We start from the raw sequence: 8,680 nt of genomic DNA, 5'->3' as shown, positions 1-8,680 counted from the left end.
CCTCCACCGGTGACAAAACAGGGCCACGCCCCACCGAAGCGTCAACATCGACGGCTATGGCAACCGGAGGCGGATGCACCTCCACATGCGTGACCACCCACACCAGGGGGGTCCACAGACATCGGACCCGACACGTCAGCACCAGTGGGGCACACCGCACCCACAACGCCATCACCGGTAGGTGCAGGAGGAGGGTTCAACCCGGCAGGAGCATCCCCAGGTCCACAAGGCCATGTAGAGGTGGAAAATCCTCTTCTCGGAAGACACTGACCAACCGGACGGTGCCATTACGGCAACCAGCAGCCAGGTGTCCAGCCATACCGCACCGAAAACATGTGCGCTCTTGTCCCGCATAAAAGCACTGCACCTTGAACCCCAGCAGCACCATCGACGACGGGATCGCCTTCCTCAGCTTCATGGTAACCGTGCGGATACCCATCAGGACGCCACGAAGACGGCCAGACTTCAGCACATTTGCCCGACAGGCGAGAACACTCCCATATCCTCCTAAGAACCGGCGGAGCAGGCTCTCTGGGAACTCAAACGGCAGCCCCCGCACCACCACAAAAGTCACTGGAACACACAAGTCCGTTACAGAAACCGTACCCGCCGCGCCAGGCAAAGGTACAGTACGCCCATCATACTTGTCGACCACATCCCGGTACACCACAGCGTCAGTCAGCTTAACCAAGGCCCGATGTTCCCCAGCCAGCTGCACACCACACACATTTGCAGGGTTGACACCCAGCACATCCAGGAGAACAACCTCCAACAACGAGTAGTTCACCTGACCAGAGTAGGCCAGCTCAACCGTATCCACACGCCTTATAGGCGGCATGGGCAACGCCATCCAGCCGGCCCGCCAGGCCAGAGGCCACAAAAAAACGCCACCAGCTGTGTGCACGCGAAACGTTGAGGCAAGACTGAGGAGCGAATGTAAACAGAACCGCTCCGCACGGCTGCCAAACAGCCAATCTTCCTGTTTATATGGTTACTATACGCTGTACTTGCTCTGTTTAAAAAAAAAAAAAGAAAAAAAAAACTAGGTAGTCATGTCAAGGCTATCCAAGTCATTGTTGTAGATCAAATACCTTTTGACCTAAATATTAAGGGTCTGGGGTACACAGCCCACTTCCTGCAGGAACGTGAAATTAATTTGGCTGACAACAAGTTAACGTCTGACCGCCTTAACAATGTAAATGTACTAGTGGGAGCAGACTACTATTACCAGTTCATAACTGGACATGTTAAACGATTGTGCATGAATATGCTCCAATATGCAGGTGGCTACATACTTACGGGTAAACTTTTAAACCCGTAGAAGCCTATGTCTGCCAACAATAATAAATTAGTCAGCAGTAAATAAATTCTCCTGTAGCAAACTGAATGAGAAACACAGCTGAGCAATAAACCCAGATTGAATGTAGTACATTTAATATTCACCGAGATCTTCTATAGCTCTCAGTGGAAATCCAGTGGTCTGTACCTAAACAAGTACATGTCACAGCGACCAAGCCATTGAATCGACTGCAGACCTAGAATTATTATCGACGGGTAATAATTGACCACACTCAGTCTCCCTAGGTAATTAATAATATTAGGCTAGAGAATCTAGCACTCCCTAGGTAATCAATAATATTAGGATAGAGAATCTAGTACCCAATGCATATAGCATTTCCTGAATTTAGCAGTAACACGAAGTCATCAAGCAACTTCTAAACTTGTAAATTCACTAGGACCAAGGTCCACAATACCTGTGCTTAAGGTTTGTCAAGAAAACCTTATTAATTCAACGTTTTCTGCACTAAGAGTTAGTGAAAAAATACTTGCATCAGTTTTTGTTTGAGCTGTTTTTCTTTCGTTTCTGCTTAATTATTGTAGGAGCGCAGCACGAACAAACTTGCAAACTTACCAATATGTAAGTGAATCTACAGAGAACTAATAACCCGTGAAACGTTTAGGTTGGGAAAATGTTACAAATTATCTTTGAATAGGATTAATCGTGGCAGTAATTAATTTTCCAGCAACCTTAGGTTTCCTTTCGTTTAATGCATTACCATTAAACCATCAGCATTGTTACTTAACATGCTTAATGAGCTCAATATAGCTCACTTCTGAGTTAACATAAAAATTTGAGCACTTTAATGTTCCCCATGCTAATACGAGCACTGCTCGCCATGACAATTGAACGCTATAATGCTCCACCTCATTAAATTAATTTGAGTTCAATATAACTCACTTCTGAGGGAACGTAGTATTTGAGCAATTTAATGTTCCCCATGTTAATACGAGCACTGCTCGCCATGATAATTGAACGCTACACTGCTCCACCTCGTTAATTCGAGTTCAATATAAATCACCCTGTGTTAGCGTAACAATTGAGCGCTTTAATGTTCCTCCATGCTAATACGAACCCTGCTCGCCATGATAATTGAACGCTATAATGCTCCCCGCGCTAATTCGAGCACTGCTCACCAGAGAATCTGCCAAGGTTCCTTGCTTAGCTATTCTTCAACAAGAATCTTGCACTAATAACCCGAGCTGATTTTACAGCTCACTTGTGAATTAACGTAATAATTGAGTGCTTTATTATTCCCCATGCGAATTCGTGCTCAATATTGCTCGCAATGATAATTGAACGCTACAATGCTCCACCTCGTTAATTCGAGCTCAATATAGCTCACTCTGTTAACCCTGTTAACGAGCTCAATACAGCTCACAATGTTAATTTGAGTACATTATTGCTCACAATTTTGCTAGAATAACTTTACTAATAATTAGTGAGTTATCACCATTAGCTTAGTCCTCTACTTAGGTAGGTTAGAAATTTAAACCTTCTATTTAGGTAGGTTTTAGGGACTTTAGTTAGTGTCAACTGAGTAATAGCTTAGTCTGTATTCACGATTAATTACAGTTGACTATAGTTATAGAGACTGATTTAATAAACTCAAATCTCATCTAAAGTTGAGGATGTATTAATGACTTTACAGTGTCAAGCCTATGAGCTGCAATTCAATTAGCTCGTAGGTCAGAATGACTAGGCTACTAATCTCAATGTCGACTCAGAATCTTCCTTGATTTTAATGAATAAACCTTTTCAGTTCTCTAATATTACATTATTTTAGCTAGTTAGCAACTTAGTTACACCATTAGTCAGAATGACTACAGCACGGCAGTGCATAATAAATCAAATTACCTCATTTGAGTTTGGGGTGATCATGATGCTCCGTGATGTTAGTGTCTTGTAACTCGATAGTTACAAGTCACAGCAACCCTAGACAGTGACCTTACTGTAGTGTCAGAGTCTCTTTGATCTTGAATGATCCAATAATACTTTAATTACTGTATAATAATGTTGAATACAACTTATACAATAATGTTATCAGTTCTTAAGAACATTTTCTGAGTCTACCTACAATTCAGTAACTACGTAATACAACCATTACATGTCACTGTGACCCTAGTTGTTGAGTCTACTGTAAACTTTAGAGAATTCTTGATTACAGATAACTTAATTATTTAATACTAGCTGTACCCGCCACGCGTTGCTGTGGCTCAGTCTGGTTAAATGGAAAAGAAAGAAAACAGAAAATTCACGTTTCTAACATGTTTAATTTCACAATGCTTGTGTGTATACAATATTTTTTCTTGTTCCACTGTCTGTGAAGATATAGAGATTGTCAGATTGCCGACTCTAGAACACGCAACATATAAATGTCCATGTGAGAAGCAGTGTCTATATCTAAACTGCACAATTCTAAATATTGGCCCTGAGCTTTGTTGATGTTGATTGCAAACGCCAATCTAATTGGGAAATTACAATCTCTTAAATTGAAATGGCAAATCCGTTGGAATCATAGGAATATAAGGAACGAGGACATCTTCACCTTTAAAAGATTCTGTCCAAATTGTTGCTTCTACGACATTGCTGAATAATTTTTTACTGCAAGCCGCGTGCCGTTGCTAAGCTTTTGCTGGTTGATATTTTGTAACATGATAATGAGCATGCCGAATTTTAATTGCAGTTCGTGCAGTGGTGGTATTCCTGGCAGATAGAGTGAAATAAAAAATTCTGTTGGATAATTAATCGCTTCATCTGCTTCCACCACAGAGTCGACGGACTTGTATGTGACTGCCTTGCTTTGAATGTTAGACTGAATAATATTGTTAAGTTCTTAGACACTTTTGTTCTTGGCCTCAAGAATAGCTCGTTCACTCAGCCAATCGTGATTCTTATAACTGGTTTGAATTTTGGGAAATACTTTTTCAACCAATTCTTCTTTTGACGTCACTAAATTGTAGAAGTTATGAGGAAATGAAATTCGTCCTGAGGTCAGATCAACTGGCACGTTTCCGTTCCCCATTTCCAGAAATTGATGTGAGACTATCTCAGCTGATGAGTCGTTTTGGAGTTGGACACCCATATTTGTAGTTAATTTTAACATCTTTACGTGGCGCCACAAAGTAGAGTATTTCAGGCAAGAATTTATTTCGTCCGCTAGAGTCGATCTAAGAATTACAGGTAATGTTTGTATGATATATCCTGCAAGTAATATTAATGCGTTCCCAAATGGTCTGATGTTTCCACGCAAATCTTGCAATGTGCGGTCAAGAGCCTCGAGTGATATTTTTGTGGGCCATTGCGCATTCATCCCAAACAATAAGTTTACATTTCTGCAATACTTTTCCCATGCCGGATGCTGTGGAAATGTTGCACGTGGGAGTTTCAATGAATTGCATGTTAAATGGCAATTTCAAAGCTGAATTAGCAGTTCTTCCACCTTGTAGCAATGTCGCAGCTATTCAGGACGATGCAAGAGCTAAAGTTATGCCATTTGGGGATCGAAATGCTGCCAAAAGCAATCTAATTAGAAAGGTTTTACAGTTCCTCCTGACGCATCTAAAAAGATTTCTCCAAACCCGTTATTGACAGTTTGAATTATTTGATCGTAAATGCCTTTTCGCTCAAGCGTTAGCTTAAGAATATTTGATTGCACATACGATAACAGATCACCGGTGTTGTAATTTTGTTCACGACGCAACAAAAGTTGCTTCGAAGCAGCAGATCAGATCGATTCGGTGATGGCATTGAATGAGAACTTTGTTCGCGATTTCTAAGCACAAATATTTAATCATTATCAATGCTTCGTTGTGGATTTCTGCTGTGAAATTTATGTTCATATTTGAATTTTCCTTGTGTATTCGATGGGCAATATCTTCAGCCATGTGCGATTTGTGTTTCTTCCATACTCTGTTGGAGATGAAGTAGAGCCGGTGATCAATATGATTGCAAACAATGCACGAATTTGATTTGGATGTGACGTGTTGGATGTGTCATTAATGCATACATTCCAGTGTCGATCGTTCTCCAATAAATACAGAGTTTGACATGCATGCATTGCATGTGTTATGCCGCGAACAAATCTCAATTGGTGGAAAGACGTTAGATCGGGAACATTTACCAACAGCTTGCGACAAAAGAAGCATTCATCTTGATTGTAGTGCATGGTGTCCCCTAGTCATGTCTGCCTATCGTAGTTTGTTTGAATATGCCACGTTGTCCTTCGACTCGCTCTCCTCGTTTACATCATTTATGGGATTTTCAACTGGCATTCCATGTGTAATACGTAGGCACTTCAGAATACAGCAATGTTTTCGCAAACACATCATTTTGACATAAAGTGAAGAAAGTAGGTAACGTTGTAGCCGGTGGATTCATAGCTGTTTGTTGCACATTTGCAGCTGTGAAATAAACGTGAGGTCCATTTTCAGATTTTCAAAACAAAAACAAAAATACTAACAAAATTTTTCAATTCAAACGCCGATCAAACGACACAGCTCAATTTCACCACCAATTGCACTGAAAAATAAAAAGAACAGTTAAAACGGAATGAAAAACAAAGAAAAAAGAAACATATTAGCTACACCCACGAAATTAACGGAATGGTAAACAACACAGATCAATTCCAATGCAATGTCACAGAAAATAAAAAAATAAATATGAAAATAAATCAAAATCAATGAAAATTAAATATATCAATGAAATCGGAAACATTGAAATTGAATCGTAATACATCTTATATATCGTATGTTCCTCTTACGTGCAACAGATGGCGCTGTTTTAAAAAAAATGCATGTTTTTACCTGTCACAGGTGTGGCATCTAAATAGTAGGTATATCAAAACACGCACGTATTTGAAAGGAACGTTGTGTCAAAATTTAAAAGCAATCGGTGAAGAAGTTTCTGAGATTACAGCGTGTGTTGTTCATACGTCTTACATATTGTGCTGCTTTTAAAAAAAACATGTTTTTTTCCTGCCACAGGTGAGGCATGTATATAGTAGGTATATAAAATTACTCGCCTATTCGAATGTAATGTTGTGTCAAGATTTCTAAGCAATTGGTAAAGTCGTTTCGAAAATTTCCATCACTTGAAAAACACACAAAAAACACACAGCCTTTAAAAAAAAACATGTTTTTTTCCCGTCACAGACGTGACATCTATATATTATGTATATAAAAACCCGCTCGAATGCGAATTGAACGTTGTGTGAAAATTTCAAGGCAATCGGTGAAGAACTTTTAGAGATTAGCGATTTTGAACAAACGAACATTTCCATTTTTATTTATATAGATTTTAACATTTAACCTGAGGTCCCTAAGAAGAATTAGAGTCTCATCTGTCTCTGACCGATTCGGGACATTCGTTACTAACGTACTAACGTACTAATTTACTAATCTATAATATAACTTCAGAATGGGTACGTCAGTACTCAGAACTGTGACCCGAGAATTCTTCCCCCTGGAGTTATGTTGGCAAGTTTCCAACACTAATACATCATTTCTTGTATTACAATACATCATTATTGTATTAATTACAGCATTTCTTGTATGACAATACATCATTATTGTATTAATTACAGTAACTGTTAACTCTACTAACTGTAGTGCTAATATAAATTAATATTTCTCTATCTGCGCGTCATTTGCTAAAATTCTCACGACATCGGGAAGCATATTGCGTCAGATAATGTCCAGCAGGACATAATTATTACCAATCTGCTACAGAATTGAATAAGGTTCTCTACTTTTATCAGTATTCTGTATAATAATTATTTACTGATAATATAACCACTAATGATCCAATAATCGAGAGTTATTAACTAAAATTATCACTAAATAACAGTTTTATCTGTTATATACGAACGCCATGAAAATTCTCCCCATTTCTCGTTAATAAGGACACTGTGCTTAATCAACAGCATCCTTAAGAATATAAACAATATTTAATTTCCTATAATTGCAACTCTATTCTCTTTAACGCATTACGTAAGTAATTACACGGAAAAGAATTCTCCGTCCTTACTAAATTCTATTGTGAATGCAAGAGGGTTGAGGGAGACGTAGCAGGGAGATGCCATTATTATTATCACAGACCCCCTCCCCATCCGGCTCGTTGGCGTCGTGAGGGGGCTTGGTGGACGGCTGCCGGAGTGTGATGCTCCGTGGGGCAGTCCTCTGTCCTTTTCTGGCCTTGCACTCCTGCTGCTGTCTTCTCTAATTGTGCCGGATCGCTTTTCCTTTTCCTTATGTTTCGTTTTTCTCCCCCCTCTTCTCCTATCTGCTTGTCGTTTCCTGCCGACCTTTTGCTTGTTTTGGATTATTTCTTTGGACTTCTTCTATTTTGACGCCCGAGTGCTTGAGGAGGCATACTCTTGCACCCGTAGAACTGTAGTACCCAACGTCTCGAGCGAGGGGAACTTTTTATTGTCAATCCCCCTTTCGTCGCTGAACCCGATCTCGATGGACTGACGGTTCTTAAGGTGGCGTTTGTGGGGCGTATACTCACGACGCACCCCTAGGGGGCCCCGGCATGATCGGCGATAGCTTCCTGTTGGGTGTCCTGCCTCTAATTGTGGCTCCATGGTGGGTATGGGGGCACATTCGTGGATGAATTTTTCTCTTCGTTTCTATGTCGTTGAATGTTTCCGTTGTACCCTCTCAGGCTCGTGGGGTGGGCGACCAAGCCCCCGAGTCGGCCTGTATTGGAAGACCAGGCTCTGTAGATCCAGCTGCGTTGGGCCCCAACCTTGCTCCTCCTTTGACCGTCCTGACTTCTTCCCCCAGCTCCCCTCCCTCCTTTGTGGTTGGGTCGAGCCTCCAGCCCCCGGTGGTGACCACTTCGTACCCAGGTGCGGCTAAGTCTCTCGTTGTGACTACTGCGCCTTTTGACCCCTCTCTCTCTAGGGGTTCTCAACGCCATTCGCGCCTCTAGCCGCACTCGCTCGATTCCTTCCCGTGCTGATGCGTATCAGGCCTTGTTTGGTCCTGCTTCATGGGCCAAATACTTTGATCTCCTCCCTCTTGATTCTGCGCCTCCTGACGATTTCTCCCTCCATCGGCATCTTGTAGATTCCGTGGATGCGTCTGTTACTTTCAACCCCACTCGTCTCGGTACACGTGTCGTTGCTGCTCCTTCTCAGGATGCAGCTTCCCGCTTGGCTGCCTTATCTTGCCTTGGCGAGATCCCTGTTCGGGTCTCCAAGAACGTTCAGATGAATGCCAGTGTTGGCACTATTCTCCTCCCACCCCATGTTGCATCCGGTGTTCGGAATCTGCAGGATTGCCACGATGATATTCGGCATATCTTTGATGCCCAAGGCCATTCTGTCCTCCAGGT

The sequence above is a fragment of the Procambarus clarkii genome, chromosome 11 (genome assembly GCF_040958095.1).
Source record: "Procambarus clarkii isolate CNS0578487 chromosome 11, FALCON_Pclarkii_2.0, whole genome shotgun sequence".
Taxonomy (NCBI): Eukaryota; Metazoa; Arthropoda; class Malacostraca; order Decapoda; family Cambaridae; genus Procambarus; species Procambarus clarkii.
Note: the sequence above shows the minus strand (reverse complement) of the source record.